Genomic DNA, 17222 nt, shown 5'->3' with positions numbered 1-17222 from the left:
GTTGTTTGGAGAGTATTTTAGGAGACGAGAAACACAAATGTGCCCTTCTTGGTGTATACCTGTGGCAGTAGGGTTATAACATAACTTCCGTGTCATTATAGAAGCAATATCTGAGCATGGCAGGATGTTGTGGTATCTCTGCTACTTTATGGTGTCCTCAAAACATTGGAGAATAAATTGGGAAGGCTGAGAAGATTAATCCAAAGCCAACATAAAGCTTTGCCGTGGGGGAGACGTGTGCAGGTCCTCCATCACTTTAAACCTTCAAATCACAACTGGCTGTTTTTCTGGAAACTGTGCTGTAATCACACAGAACTGTTGCTCTCAGTACCTTGGAAGGAGTTTGAAATCCTTTGCTTCATAGTTACCTTTGGTTCCTTTCTGCTTGCATTTTATTTCAAATGATGTAGTGTCTGTGAACACTAGTTTTGCTGTGCAGTGTACGAACACACTGCAAAAAAATTAATCAGTTACGACCAGTTTGACATTTAAGTGTGAGGTATGGGAATAGTTCAGTAAATATGTATTGGCAAAAGAACCAAGAACCAATGCAATATTTGAGATCTTCAGAGTGATTTTTGACATTGGCATGGGGGTAGGGTTTAATGTGTTCTAGATGTGTTTTTCTCCCCACTGATGACAAAAGGGGTCTCACTACATCAGGTGCAGGCATCTAAACTTACATGGGCTGAATCCTTTCCTCTTCCTGGCAAACTTGGACCAAGCATACCAGAATGATTTTTTGCTATTAACATTACTTGGAAATCAATTAGGGAGAGTATGAGATACCAATTTTTGGGCCTGTGAGTGTGAAAAGGGGAAGCTCTGAATCACTTAGGTAATGAGGTTCAACCTTTCTGAAATAAGTAATCTGAATCCTTCAAGTGAAAGGTTGAAATGTTCTTGTTTGTAAAAACGAGAATGATTTAGAGTATCCTGCTGTAAAAAGGGAATGCTGATCTTTATGGTTGTCACACAAGCAAAATTTTCCCAGTGTATTTCGTAATTCCAAGTTAAGAAACCGCGGATCATAACTATCACAGTTACCAATACCTTTTGTGTCTGAAATCACTGCCGAAGGTCTCTCTATGGTCATCTGCTAGAAACTTGCTTTTGAATTTATATCGCTGGCATGAAACTAGTAAGGGAATTTTGCTTCTTAAGCATTCTGAAGTCTGTGACGCTAGTAGGAGACATGTTTCACTCTTTTTGTTAAGCCACACAGTTACGCTGTACCTGATTGCGTATGATATACTGCTGCAAAGCTTAGGGCCTCATTCAAGGCCCTTCACTCTAGGTAGAAGTTGCGATCATTTTGTTCCAGCTGTTAATTTGTTTTGTGTATGCAATTGTGATGGGCGTTTCTTGGAGTCCCTTTATTGCTTTTAGATTGTGCAGCAATAAGAAATTAAAGAAATTAAGATGCTGAATCTTAAATTATTGTAAGAATTATTTATGAATCCAAATTATTTTATACAAGATGCAACTTGTGAAGATACATTTGAGGCAGTTAAACTTCCACACTGAATCACAGTTGTCAACACTAGACAGATTTGCTAGACAAAGAATGTCACTTCATTTGTAGCACTGAACCTTGTCTTTACTTCAAGAATATGATACAACATGTAGTGTAAATTCAAATTATGTGTGTTAGAAGGCTAAAGTTTGTCCCTAGTACCAAATTTCTGTGGAGCTGTTAATCCAATGCCACAAAAGGATAAGTTACTCTAGTTTTCAACTCTCAACACTGACTTGCATACACAGTAGTATTTCCATGTCTTTGATTCCTCACACTCTTCTCTGTAACAGCAATGCAGGTTTTTGTTCTCTGCAAGGGATTAGCTTGTGATAGAAGCTTGGATAGTCATTCTGTTTTAGTGTACAAATTACCCAGTATCTTTGAAAGAATCCTTGTTAATTGGAGGTGAGAATAGGATGAAATTTTTACATAATTAGCACTCATCTGATGATGTAATTATAAAAACATGCCACAGCAGGTTGGGTTTATCATAATTAACTTCAGTGATGAATAGGTTAGGTGGCTGGTGAAATCATCTAATCTTGGTTTATTAGTGTGACCATTTAGTTATGACTTAAGTGTTTAGTTGCAAGTCATTCAAGAGCCTATGGAAATTGAAGGAAAACCACATTTGATCTTTTTTAACCTTTTGTTCTAAAAAAGCTCAGTATCTTACCAGAACATTGCAGGCGGTTTCTAAAAGGAATGCAGTCAAAAGAGAATCCCACAGAAGTGCTCTGATACAGTTCTGATTGCTTAAATACCATTCTTTGCTTTCGATGTGATCCAACATGTTGAAATTTTTTTAAGCAGTGAGATATGGCAGTGTTAGAAAGCTGTAAATGTTTGATAGAGGCACCTTGTAAGCTATGCTGAAAGCGGTAAATAAAGTTAGGGAGTAAAAGTCTGTAGTGACTTCTTAGCTGTGTGACAAACTGCGATGAATGCAGAGAGCTGAAGTATTACGTGCATCTATGTTAGGAAACACAGCTGAAAACCTGTTTGACACAAGCTTCCCCAGAGTTTTGTACGTGAATCTCTGCCAAGACTATGCTGCCAAATAAGCTTCTCAACTCGCACTGCAGTTTATACGTGTCTATTTTGCATTTCCTGGCTTTTTATTTTGTGCAGCAGTGTAATGTCATACAGCATCAGTTTGCAATTACACTCATTATCCAAAGTATGCAGTAATGATAACTCATATCTAGTCATACCTGACCACAGCTTTTCAAAGATGTTTTGCATCTAGGTTTCATGTAGTTCTTGCGAAGTAGAACTGTGTGCATACATTCAAGAGTAGTAATTCATCTTTTATAAGTATATTGCCATGGTGTTACTTGATATTAACTTCTGTCTGTAGAGAAAATGCAGTTGTGCTACAGGGCATGCCCAAATGTGCTAAGGCATATGTTTTATTTTCTATACTGTATTTCTTCAGATGTTAGGCCAAGGATTATTTCACATAATAATGTGGTTTTAACATTGGTATTCTATAAAAAAGTGAGTAAATAAAATGTGAGTAAAATACAGAAATATGTAAATTAGGAGGAGCTGTGTTTGAGTATATGAAGTTGTATGTGATTCTGCTAAATCAGATTGTGGGACTCCTGTATCTGACAGCTAATTACCAGATAATGTTCATCTTAGGTTTTCTATTTGCAGATTAAGAACATGATCCACTTCACACAGATGGTATGAAAACAGTATTTGCAAAGCACTTAAGCAATAGTAGTGAATGCAATAGAAAGAGTTGTGAGGAAATCTTACTGTATGTCTACAGATGTTCCCATAAAAATGGGTTAAAAAGTATTCAAATTTAGTGTTGTTTAAATATTAAAACAACACTTAGTTTTTAAAATATTTTTGCATCTGAAGTCAATCTTGTGTGTGCAGCGTTTTTAAAGTAAGTGAGATTAGTTGCAGGGAATTTGCTGCCCTGTATAGTTCATGACTTGAACTGGGTGCTTCAGATGTTTAACTGCCATGATTGGTATGGTCTGGGAGACCCAAATTATTCCTGTGATGTGTATAAGGAAAACAGGAACACAGGAGTTCCATCTTCCCATGATCACGTATCATCAGACCATCACGTAGTTTTTAGCAATATGGGCATGCATTCAGAGCAGTTTGAGTGTGTTAATGGTAGTAAATAAGGCATGGTGGCCCCTTTTTGAAAAATAAAGAAAAACAAAATACTGAACACTACTCACGGAGTACTATTCTTTGTGTTCCACCTAAGAGATCTTGTGGGAAAATGCATTGCATGGTGATGTCAGGAAAGGCAGTGTCGTGATGCATGTGGCTGCAAGAATTTGAATGGAAGTTGCAGAAGTCAACAGTGTTCTGACCCATTCTGAATTGGATGAGGTGCAGTCTTAATTTTCTTCAGATGCTTTTTGTCAGTATTGTTGGAGACAAAAAAAAACCCACCCCGTGCAGTAACTCTAATCTGTAAGGTAACTTCTCTGAGTTTAGGAGTAATAACGTTGCATGGTGGTCTTGTCTGGTATAACTGGAGGCTTTAAAGACACTGAATGAATTGTGCAAAAACGAGATTGCTAGTTTTTAGCTAAATTGTGTGTGTGTTTTAGTTTGCTTTATTTTGTTGTTAAAATAGAAACTGAGTTTTGAAACAGTGGAGTGTGGATTTCTCAGCAGAATGGGCTGTGTAATAGATGTAGCAGCACAGGTTTCTCTGCCAAAGTCATCCTCTTCTCTCATGTGAACAAATTTAGTATATGTGTGCCTATGTGTAGTGCTGCTGATCCATGCATGTTCAGTGGGTTTTACATTCCCAAAGGATCTGCACAATGCTCAGCAAATCTGATTCAACTATATTGTGTGTGCACTACCTAATACTGCTGCTTTCAGAAAGTGCTTACAAGTGAAATCGCCGTCCTCTTTGCCCCTGAGAAGTCAGGAAGTGGAGAGCTAGCAGTTACTAATGTGAGACTGAAGGGAAAGTGGGTAACTGTAACCTGGCTGTGAGCCAGATGAGGCTGTTTGGTTGGTGATATTGTGGCCTTGAGGATGCAGTTTGGGCATCCCTACTTAGTCATCTGACTTCGCTCTTGTAGGGAAATACTAATACATGGTGATCAATATTTGTCTTCATAACATCTGATCGAAAAGAGAAATACTTCTGTTTGTGGAAGGCATAATTTGTGTTCAGTGCCTGATCATTGTCAGCATAAATTTGATTACTTTTGACAAACAAGCTTTGCTTTTCTTAGAAAGAAATACAAAATGATGAACATAAACTTCAATGAACACAGCTGTTAAATTTAGTGGATAAGTGGTTTAAGCTTTAAATTTGTTTCAGGAATGCATTTCACTCCTGGTAAATTAAGTTCAATGTACCCATGAAGTTTCTTATAATTGAATACTTGAGTTTATGTGCCTATACAAGTGTATAACTATTCATCACAGGACCTGCATGAAAACTAAAACTGAATTAAGCCTGTATGTGTGAAGGCAAGGTGGTGTGGAGGCTTCTTACTTCCTGCTTTAGATTCACAGTTGTGCCTAAGAACTGCAGGGGTTTCAGCACAGCCTCCTCTTCAGGTACTTTCAAAATCCTTGTGCAGACCAAGTTGGAAGCAAAGTGTGTAAGTTATGATTTCTTCCTTGTAGTTTCTCTCAAGCTCAGTTGTGATCCTTCCATTAAGTTTTTATTTGGGGAAGGATTTGTTTACTTTTCTTTTTTTCTTATCTGCAGGTGCTGCTGTGTACTCAGCCTCTATGAGCAGGCACTTCTTTTATCATTGTGCCGTTTGTTTCTTTCACTGTTGAGTTCATGAAGCGAGGCTCCACAAATTGCATAAGTTGGTACGTTACCTGGTGTTACTGTTTTGGAGCCTTTATATGGCCATAAGGAATACAAAGCAGTTTCTCAGATTCCCAACTAATGTTTTGAGCAGTCAGCAGGGGCCTCATGTGAAGGAATTAATTTTCTTTCCCACATGCTTTCTTTTTTTGACTAGCATCCCTTTTTAACTCAGCTAACTGAATGCTGGTTTGAGAAGATTTTTTTACCTCTGAAAGAGTTAATATGGAAATTCTGTTCAGCTGTCCAAAATGATGATTTCTAAGTGGGTATCTCCTCCCAGTTTTATATTAAAATTTCTTGGGGGAAAAATGTGATCCTTTAGAGTATAATGGTACACTGTAGCTGAGGTTTCTGTGGGAAGAATAGTGCTCAGGTAAATACAAAGTTGTTGAAAAAAGGGCTTCCTGCCATATCTGCTTGTACAAATAGGTGACACAGCCTGACTAATATCAAAAGCTTCTGTAAGGTATGGTAATACTCCTGATTCCTGCACTGTTTTGCTTTTCTGTTCTAGAGGGTCAATTTAAGTTAATACTGCTCTCATGCCAGGAACAAGTCCGAAGCCTAGGTAACGAAGTTAGAAGTACTTGTGGAGTGTGTACAGAGAGGGAGGATGGTTTTCTGCAAGAATCTACAGCGGACCAAAGGGGATTCCTGCTGAATGTCTTTGTGCAAGGTGGAGAGGGGAGACAACTTGCTCACTGTTGCAGAAGGATGAGCAGAAATTTATACAGCTCTGCAGAAATACACAGCAGTAGTTGTCAAACATATTTATAACATGGATCATGCATTTGTGTTATTCATACTAAGTTAGAGAATATCATAGTGGTCGTTACTGAGATGTGTTTAGAAGGTGCATATTGCAGTTCCACAGTGGTGTGAGGACTGGGGGGGGGGGGGGGGGGGGGCGGGGGGAGCCTGCTTTCTACAGCCTTGTAGTCTGGTGTAATTAATGTGATGGCTCAGGAGGGAGGAGTAATCCAGAATTCAGAGTTGTTTGGTGGAACCAGTCTGACTAAGTTTATACTGTTAAAGACAGCAAGACCTGGGCGTGAGCTCAGCTGCTGCACTGCTAGTAGAGTCTGTGGTTTAATCATTAGTAAGGTTTTCTGGTATGATTTTGGTTCATGCTGCCTAGTGCTCTCCTGTATCATACCTGGGGACTGTCTGAGGAGTAATGTGCCAGGAAGCAGTCCTCACATGTAGCATGAACATCACAGCCCCAGGTTTGGCTATGAGGGCACTACTAGCCTTTGCTAGGTCAGAAACAACTGCATGCCCTTAACACGCTGGGCTGTGTAACACAGACCTAGGTTTCACGCTATGAAAAAAACCGCTTTGGTCTGTAGTTCAGTCTTTGTGTTGTTTCATGTACTTTTGACTCGTGGTGGGGTGGGGGGAACGTAGAGATTTTTATTTCTTAGGGACACCACATGGGACATGGAGGAGACCTCATCAAGTACTTGGAGTATGGATGTGGTGACTGTGTCACCTGGTTTTGGAGCTGTAGAGTAGTCTCTGGCTTTTCAGCCTCCGTTTATTTGTTAGTAGAACCTGTCAAGTCCATTCCGCTGGTAAACTCACCGACAAGGGCCTCTCTTCTTTACTTAAAACCAGCACCTGGCAGAGGTGGGCAGGATGGTTCATCGTTTTAAATTGGTTCCACTGAAGAAGCTGATTTTACCACTAGTTGTGTTTCTGGTACATAGTGTGCAAACCACTGTGTAGACAAGTCAACAAGCAACTCAGCAGTCTAAGGAGAGGTTGAAAAAGTTTATACTGCTTTGTAAGATGTGAGACAAATCTCATGGAAAATAATTCTGGGAAATTGGATTTTGTCTTTCTGTATGTCTGGACACAGGGTAGTGTGGTGTGCAGGGGCTATGCGTGTAGCTCCATGCAGGATTTCATATTAACACTTGCTATAAAGTACTTCAGCAGATTCTGTTTGTATTTTGACTGTCATCACCTCTACTGTGAGTTTTATATTGTGACTTAGCTCCTTCTGTGACTTGAAATCCTAGAATCATGTAGGTTGGGAAAGACCCTTAAGAACTGACACTACTCTCTTAATTTCTCAGAGCTGTAAAGGTTTATGTCTATCTGAATTCTACCTTTTTCAAAATGCTGTCCTGTTTCAGCATCAAGTTGTGTGGTTTAGATCCCGTGCTTTCTCCTTATGTGTTGAAACTGTTCCTCAAGTTTCTAGTGACATACTGATTATCTTTTTTAAAATGACTGACAGACACATTGAATTTGGGAGCTTTGTGCAAATATTTTCAAGCTCTCTTTATTTTCAGGGAATTTTAGGAAGCCTACTTTTCTAGTTTATGACTATTCTACACTGATCCATGAAGGTCATATGTTGGGTATGATCAGTCTTTCTGATTGTTTTTCCAGCTGTGCTCTGTCAGTGAGTCACCTGAGATCTAGTCAGGCTTTGATGGCCTCATCTAATCAGCTCCTTCATAGCCTTTTATTCTGAGTGCCTAATTGCTTACCCTGAACTCTTGGTCTGGCTCTTTGTTGTCAGATATTCCTTGGGTATAGAAGTGGAGAATAATGAAGAAAGAAAAATATCTGTTCATGTATTTTAGTCAGTATTTTTGGTTTCCTTATTTTTGGGAGCTGTTTTCTTCTTGATGACACTTGACTTCCTTAGGAGTTACTTGTCTCGCCTGCAGGTATTTCTTTAGGTTTTTTCTTCTCACCTGATGCCCTTGATAGATTTCTTCACAGGTAGGAATTGAGGATACTTACTTTCCTGTTAGACGTCTGGTTTGATTCCCTAGACATTCTTGCAGTGTTTCTCTGTGGCCTTCTGGCTCTATGTAAACAGGGAGATGAGTCATAAGTCTTTTGGCTTCACAGGAATAATACATATCACTTGCACCCAGGCGTTTTAGCATGTCTGTTTTATTTCTTGTTTGAAATCCATATTAATTAAAGATAGTAGATGAGACTGTAAAACAAAGTTCACTTAAGTAAGTGAACAGAATTAAGGACATGTAACTTTTCCCTGACTGAAATTTGTTTTCCCAAAACTATTTGTTTCTCCACCCCCCCACCCATCCCACCCCCCACTCCTTTGGGATTCAGCTTACTACCTAGGCTGATCACTAGGTAGAAATAATATTTTCACTGTATTGCTTTCATTTTCTTTCATGTTGGTGTCTCCTTTTTCTGAGCAAATTTCATCTGTAATAAATAATTTGGTTTATTTCACTTCACAAGTTATAGGTAATTTTGTAACCTAGAGCACTGTAAGCATACTATAGCCTTACTTTAATCTCATGACTGTTTTCATGTTGATTTATAAACAGTATGCTACAATCTAAGAGAAGATATTACGTAAAAATAAAGTATGTAATACATGTAATAAAAATACAGTGTCCCTTTCAACATTAACCATTCTGTGATTGTGTCATTCACATCCATTTCAAAGCTGATCAAGAGATACTGGTGAAGAATAAGAACTAATAAACTTTCCAATTCTCCATTTGTTTGTATAAAAATACAAATGGATTTTTAAACCATATTGGCCAAGAAGTAGCCCAAAAAGTTAGGCATTAGATTTAGTTCATACTGGGTTTTAGGCAAAGAACCAACAACTTAATATTTTAATGAGTTTTTCTTCATACAAAACGTTCATACAATTGTAACTGTGGAATTATGTAAGGGCAGATAAAAAACTTTGCGTTAAGAGTTTTAAGTTTTGTTACCATGACATGAAGTGAGTCTGACCGAAAATTGTGTCACAGTTTGATAATTGGTGTACTAACATATTTAATTTTTTTTCTTTACAATTGGACAGGTACTTAATAGCTGGAATAGTTGGACTTTATCCTGTGAAGTAATTAGAGACAGATAATGTGTGTAATACAGAATACTTTTGGGAACATGGTGCAAATATGTATCAGTAGGTCAGGATAGAATGAACATTATTTGTGGCAGACTGAGATGTTCAAGCTCATGCTGCAGCCTGGCTGGCTCTTTTTCCAGGCCCTCGGGTGCCTTTGAACCATGCTTCCCCCTCAGCTGGGCTCAGAAAGGGGCATGCCTGTGTCTGTGGGGTGTGGGGCCCAGGCAGGCTGCACTTAAGAACATTTGAGTGACTCTTCAGGAGCCAGATAAGGCCACTGCTGAGCCAGAGCTGAGGCTGGACCTTGGCAGATTTTGGGGAGAAGCATTTTTTGCATGGTTGTCTTTGTTGCTCCCGATTCCTAGAAAAGCAAACCAGCATATGAACAGGCTGTGCAGATGCGTGTCTTAGATGAGCAGTACTTCACTGAGGCTCTGCTCTGTCAGGTAAAGAGAACTGCAGTGTTTTCACCTAGGACGTCATTCATCCACAGTCCAGAAACACACACACGTCACAGAGAATGACATGCTTTCATATTTCCCTTTTAAAAAGAGAAGTTTAATAGCATCTCTCACCAAAGGGTTGCATAGACAAGAGGTAGAAGAGGCCACCTGGAACCTGTTCAAGATACATGGATTTCATGTGGGCTGCAGTGGGGAAGGCCTGGGAAATTCAAAGTCAGTCTAGGAGAACTAGTGACTTGTGCTGTCCTAATTTATTTTAAGGTTACGCTATGTCTGGAGAGGTCGGTTGGTCAGTCTGTGTGTCTGTGTCTCTCTCAGTATAGGCAGGTACTCTAACAGATTAATGTACTTTACTGAATTTGTTTATATTTTCTCTAATGGCTTCCTTCCTAAAGAAAGCATCATCCTTGTATAGACCATAACGCCATTGCCTTTCAGCTTTTGTAAGTGCCTGCCTCACCCAGTATTTCGGAAGTCTGGGACCAGTGGGTATATTAACCTTAAGTTTCCTCTCTTTCACAGGTAAAGAAACTGTATCTTCCTTTTCCCCTATGAATTTTCTTTTAGGTCTTGCTTGTCTACATCAGCTGCTTCACATGGAAGAGGTTGTTCTGAATTGCTGATCTGGAATTGATTATCTGGGTGCCACAGTATCAAACAGTTCTGGCAATTTCATTGTAACGTCCAGAATATAGGAATATCTTTTTCCTGCTCAAAGTTTTATTCTGTGTTATTCATTATGGCACATTTTTAAAAGATCAGTTGGATGCAAATTAAACGAGGCTTTTCTAAAATGTGTTGGTTCCAACTTGCCAGAGTACAAATCCAAGGAAGTTCAAAATATGAAAAATTTTGTCAGGCTATTTAAGAACAGTAGGTCAGCTTTTGTTTTTGTTTAATCTTACCAGGTTGGTGTTTCACTTTTTGTAACTGATTAATAGGTGGTGATAACTTCATGCTTTCTTAACAGTTTTAGAAATAGAAGCACATTTTTAGAATGACTGCTTATAAAAGAGATTTATTGGGTGAGTAACGAGTGTTTAAGGTCATCCCTAGGAAATCCACACCAGGAAAAAATAAAATGTAATTAATCTCGGAAATAGTTGTAAAATGGGCAGCTAGGAGAATAAGGGGAGGGAAAGGAGCCTGGGATGGTTTTGTATGTACAAGTATTCTGTCCAAGCAGAGATCTATAAGGTGCACAGCTACAAAGAGTGCAAGTAGTTGAGTGATATAATTGCTGCTTTAAGCTTACTGAAAGCACCTTAGACTGCTTCTGGAAAGAATGGTTCCTATGGAAATAATGAATGGAGATTCCCCTCCTCCCAGTGGTGAAAGCGTTTCCATTCAAAGTTGAATTTGTGTTGCATTCCATGAAAAACATCTCTAGAAATTTTCAAGGGGTTTAGATTCAGGAATGGAAGGTAAATGGTATCTCTGTGACTCTCTTGCTCTGAGAGATGCTTTTGGGGAATTTTGGTGGGAGAGGGAAGAAGTGTATTTAACTTTTCTTTCCCCTACTTTTTACATCTCCAGTAATTCCTGGCTTGTATTGGGATCAGATTGCCTTTCGGTTGTCAAGCATTCAGATTTTATCTCACTTCAATATCTGAGTGAAATTTTGTCTGCATTGCAGAAGATAAAACTGCTGTTTCCAAGGAAATGGCAATGTAAAGTTGTATTGGATGTAAGAAGAAAGTAGATGTAGTTAATCAAGATGTGACTCATGAAGGAGATTGGAGCTAACTTGATCGGCTGTGTGGAGATAGAATCTACCTGTTCCTTAATACATTGAAAAAGCAAGAAACCCCAACAACAGGCCTCCATCCTCCATGCAGTGAACTTGTTATTTACTCACATCTTGAAGATTGTGTAGGAAGCCCATATTTGGATTGCATATAAAAAGATAGATTGTTTTGATGTCCTACTTTCATTCAAAATTTAACCTTGCATGTTGCAGGAATATTACTATGTATCATAATTTACACTAGTGTGTAGTCAAATTCTAAAACACTGCATGTATTCTGCATGCCAGTATATGTATATATACACCAGCAAACGTAATAGTCTTGTTAGATCGAGGTGATTTGCATTAATTGTTTGCACAACTTTTAATTAGTCTTTCAAGGGATTCATGTGAACCATTTTCATAGTCCAGCTGACTCCAGAGTTTGCACATGATTCAAAAAGAGTGGGTTTTAGTGCATTTTAACTATAGCAATTTGTAATGCTGGGGTTGGTTTAACATCTGGAAGTCTTTGTCGGACACTTGTAAACACAGACAACTCTATTTATTTAAAGCCTGATGATCAGCTTGTTTATGTAATCTCTGTATTGGCCAGATGAAATACCAAGAGTCAGGAGCAGAGAGGGGGAGTTAGCAAGGTTGCTTACGTCTTAGTTTGACAGAAGTGTAATTGGCAGTAAATGGTTTCACTAATGGAAATGGTCTCAGCTGCCTTTTCTGCCCTTACACATACTCTTTTTTTTGTGCAGCAAGGGTGTGTGTGTGTGTGTGTGAGTGAGGCTGTGTGGTGGATCAGATGAAGGAGCTCATGGAATGAGACAAATCTTTTTTTCCTTGGTTATTTTCACTTAGATCACACAGTGTGCATTAATACATGGCTGCACAAGCACTTTTGTAGACATGACGAAAAGGGAGCATGACCAGTTTTCTGGAGCAATGCTCATGTATGTCAGTCTGTGGTGTTCTTGAACTCCCACTTGAGATGGAGCAAGAGCAAGACTACTTGATTATATAATTTATTAGCAGTAGTATATGCTGCTAAAAGGTAATGCAGGCTGCCAGAGATCATGTTCAAGAAGTAGAAGTAATTTTAAAGCTGTTTCAAATACTGTATTGAAATGAGTGTTTGATTTCAACCCTGGATGAAAAACTGATGTTGTTAGATGTCTTTGGCAGCAATATTTTTTCACTGGTATGAAGGAAACCATTAGCATAATCGTTATGTTACTCCTTTACTGATTGCTTTTCCATTCAAGATTTCCACAGACGGTAAAGAGAATTTTTTAAAGAGAGATATTCAAGTAAACTCATCTCCCCATTGCTCATAAACAATTTTTTTGACAAATCATTCATTTTTTTACAGTAATGACTAGATATTTTAAACATGATTAAAACTCAAAAGTTTAAAAATATTAAAGAATATATATGCAAGTTTTATAAGTTAGTGTTTACATATACATGCCTAATCGTCTGCTATTAGGTTAATTCTTTGCAGGACAGGGGTCTCCCTCCTTTCTTCTTTCCCTTCTTCATTTTATGCCAAGTGTCTCTTCTCCAAAAGTGGTGGAGAAGACAAGATCTTAAATGATCAGAGATATTTGCCTCATTTTAAGAGCTTTTGAATAGTTTGAAAGGTTAGATTCAATTTTTTATTAATAGATGTATAATGCTGTTTATAGTATAACTATATATATATTCCTGTTCCCAGCAACTTTTGGATAAATAAAATATAACGAGGACCGATATTTCCCTGGTGCTTGCATTATCACCTTTAAGAATTATTAGTTTGCATTTAAATTAGGGATTCCAAAATAAAAAAGTCACAATTTTCCAAATCTGCAGTATTAATTTGGTTATCACAGAAAATTGTTTTTATGCATCAGATGGGTATTTAACTTTGTTCTTAGTTTTAACTACAGAAATGAAAATCACTAATACTCACTGTAGAAATACCTGTTACAAAGGGGTGGTTAATTGGTGTGTGTTAGTTTTAACAGCCGTTGTTTGTAGCAAATGAGAATATTTGCCATGTACTTTGTCTCTGAGCATTTGTTTGCTTTCCTGGCTTTCTTTTCTAAAAGTTTGGCAGTACTACTCAGAAAGTCTCCTGTTGAGGTAGATGTACAAGTCTATGTACATAGATTGCTTTACAGCTTATATTTACATTTACTATATGAAAAAGCCTTAGCAAATTTAAAGGTATATGATGCATGCATTGCATCCCTTTGGTGTCTAAAGTAGAAAACAAACATCCAAGATCCAGAGGTTTCTTTGTACAAGGGTACATGCACTTCACTAGACTGCAGTGTCACGTGCAAATTCTCCCTTTCTTGTGAATTCTGCCTTTCACCGTAAGCAGAGGCTTACATTCACCTGGAAGCATGGCCAAAGCCTCAAGGCTTCAGTATTTTCCTGAAAAAGCTGTTTGAAAAATAAGAGGTGAGGAAGTTTAGAGCCCCGAGTTCCTACCTTATTGGCAAGAGTTGTATCTACAGACAGGCAGAATTTTGACCCACTCACCTATGTGTGTGTCTTTCTCTATCCAAGCTTAAAAAGAGTTGAACCACTTGTCTGTGGCTAATGGGACAACTAGGATGTTTCTGAGATCATCACCACCAGGAGCTGTGACTGATATTACTGATACAGCATTTCAGTTTTCATATATAGAGAATATGTATCTTAATGTATTAGATGAAGCTGTTTGAATCTCTTCACATACATCAGAGTCAAGTCACCTTCTCAGTCATTGCTGACTGTCTTAAAGGTGAAAAACCAGGCCATTACAGTCCTCTATGTAAAAGTTCAGATAGGCAAGTGCCTAGATAGCAATAATAGGGGGCAGAATGAAATCCTCTGAAGCTGCCAGATGTTAGGTATGTGTTCACTTAAATTCACTAAGCGGAGAGAAGAATTCTCAGAAGCAGGTGGAACAGTCAGACGAGCAGAGCAGAAGCTCAGAATCATTAAGGCTGGAAGGGATCTCAGGAAGTGTCTGGTCTAACCCTTGCAGACAGCAGTGTCAGCTATAGCAAATTGCTCAGTACTGTGGCCAGTTGGGTTTTTATTATCTCTGTGAATAGAAACTCCATAATCTCTCTAAGCAGCCTGCTCCAGTGTTTAATCTTACAGTAAGAAAGTATTTTCTTATGTTTTAAGCTGAATTTCCAGTATTTTGGTTTCTGTACATTGCTTCTTATCCTTTCTCGGGGCGCAGTAGAGTATGCCTCCCATTGTCTTTACCCTATCAGGTGTTTATACATATTGGCAAGATACTCCTGAGCATTGTCTTCTAGGCTGAACATTCCAACTTCTCAGGTGTCAGATGCTCCAAAGCCTTAATCGTCTGTGTGACCCTGTACTGGCGTCTCTCCAGTATATCTTTCTCATACTGAGAAGCCCAGAACTGGACCCAGCATTCCAGCTGTGGTCCTATCAGGGCTGAGCAGAGGGGAAGGATCACCTCCCTTGACCTGCTGGTAATGCTTCCTGAGGATGCCATAGGCCTTCTTTGCTGCAAGGGCACATTGATGGCTCATGTTCAGCTTGGTGTCCACCAGGACCCTCAGGTCCTTTTCTGCACGACAGCTTTCCAGCCGGTCCACAGCATGTGCTGGTGCTTGGGATTATTCCTCCCTAGGTGTAAGAATGAATTTCCATTTCCTTTTTTTTTTATTTTTTTTTTTTTTTGAACTTCATGTGGTTTCTGTTAGCCTGTTTCCCAGCCTGTCAGTGTCCCTCTGCATGGCAGCGTAGCTACCTGATATATTATTAACTGCTCATCCGCGTTTTGTGTAGTCTGCAAACTTGCTGAGGATGCACTTTGTCCCATCATTCAGATCATTAATGAAGACAATAAACAGTACTGACCCCTGTATCAACCCCTGCTAAGTGACTGGCGTCCAGCTGGACTTTGTGCTGCTGTTCATAACCCTTTGGGCCCAGAAGTCCAGTCACTTTTTATTGCACCTTGCAGTCTACGTAGTTGGCCCATATTTCAGCAGTTTGCCTAAACATGTTATGTGGGAAGGTGTTGAAAGCCTTGCTAAAATTGGGATAAGCATAGTCTGCTCTGCCTTCATCCTCTGAGCCAGCCATCTGGTTGTCAAAGGCTGTCAGGTCAGTCAGGCATGATTTCCCTTCATATATCCATGCTGATTTCACCTTCTTGTCCTTCAGGGCTGCTTCTATCACCTGCTCAGGGACTGAGGTAAGGACTGGCCTGTAGTTCCCTGGATCTTCCTTCTTGAAGACGGGAGTGACATTTACTTCCTTCCAGTCCTCAGAAACCTCCCACTAGTGCCAATGACCTTTCAAAGACAACAAACTTCCAAAATGGCATTGGTACTATTTAAAGTCATGTTTCCTTGCCCTTTTAGAGGTGAAATTAGGTTGTTTCATAGCTGTGAATTGCTACTTTTCAGATGCTGTCTTCAATGATAAAAGTTGTCAGTGTTAAACCAGCAGTTTTATACCACTCTGGGTTTCTTTAATTCCCATGGCCTAACTTTGTTGAATATTGTTCTTCTGCATATATTAGGGAAAGTGTGGCACATATTACAGGAGTTGAAAATGCTTCGTAAAATAAAATGCACTTCAAGATCAAGTTTTGTTTCTGTAATACAAATATTTTTGTCAACGTTATTTTCTGTAATAAAATAATATATTTCTAATCCTATTTTTTAACTTGTTTACTTACAAAGACATTAATGCACTGATCAGTGAAGATAGTGTAATGTTTAGTAGGATTTTCAGTGTGGATGGAATTTCTCTTGCATCTTATTTTGCAAACTCATTTGTTCCTTTGTCTGCAGTTAGTGTCATGAATAGACAGAATTTTGTGCTTTGCTATTATTTTTTACAGTAAAGGCAATTGTTTGGTTCATTAACTCCTTAAATAGTCTTTCCTGACTTTTTACCTAATATTTGCTGATGCTGGGGGGAGTTTTGTCTATGACTAATAAAATAATTGGTTCATGTTCTTACAACATCCTAAAAATATTTGTGGACTGTCTAATCTGAGCCACCTTTTACTCGTTGAAACATGTCTAATCACAGAGAAAAATTAAGACTGGTGTTGGGAAGCTAGAGGCATAGCATTATTGATGCAAATAGTCTTTCAGGTTTTCTCATTGGTACATAATGCATTGTTGTTTTTTCAGGGGTTGTGTAACAATAACCCCACTGTTCCTTTTTGTTTCCATTTCCATCTTTACAGAGCCAGAATATAAGTGTAATGGATTTTTTCAAATTTAAAAAAACAAACATCAAGGCACCAGAACAAAACAAAACAAAAAAAATCCAACCAAAACCCCAAACAAAATGTAGCCTTAGTGAAAACATCTTACAGTATTGTGGGAATTTGAAAATAATGAAATTCTTTATGTTAAGGTAGAAAAAATATGATAAAACTTATAATCTGCAACTAATTCATATATGTATCTTTGAAGGGCCAGATGCATAGCTCTTGCACTGTTGAACTTGTATTTAAAATCTGTACTCTTATTTAAAATGTGTTCTGTTTCTTGCTATTTAAGTTAATTTCCAAGTAGCAATCAAAGAACATGCAGAGTATTCTTTTAAGTTTGTAGTCAGAATTCATTAAGCCTCTGCAGGTGCTTAGAAAGCAATGATTGAAAAAGTGACTTACTGTAGCTCGACAAGGTGAAACACCCGCATACAGAGTTCTAGCCTACCTGCTTAACAGCAAATGCCAGGAGAAGACCAGTGCAGTTAGCCTGAGAGAAACTGAGGTGAGCCGGGTTGCAACACCAGGGTTTGCATGGTGAAGAGCATACTTGTAG

General features: G+C 38.6%; 1 protein-coding gene across 2 annotated transcripts in view; it reads left to right on the top strand.

The window, feature by feature from the left end:
- PAWR (pro-apoptotic WT1 regulator) overlaps positions 1 to 17222 on the top strand; it is an 84617-nt gene that overhangs the window by 47091 nt on the left and 20304 nt on the right. The window lies entirely within an intron of this gene.

The sequence above is a fragment of the Falco cherrug genome, chromosome 5 (assembly GCF_023634085.1).
Source record: "Falco cherrug isolate bFalChe1 chromosome 5, bFalChe1.pri, whole genome shotgun sequence".
NCBI lineage: Eukaryota > Metazoa > Chordata > Aves > Falconiformes > Falconidae > Falco > Falco cherrug.
Note: the sequence above shows the minus strand (reverse complement) of the source record. Positions and strands in the feature narration are given on the sequence as shown.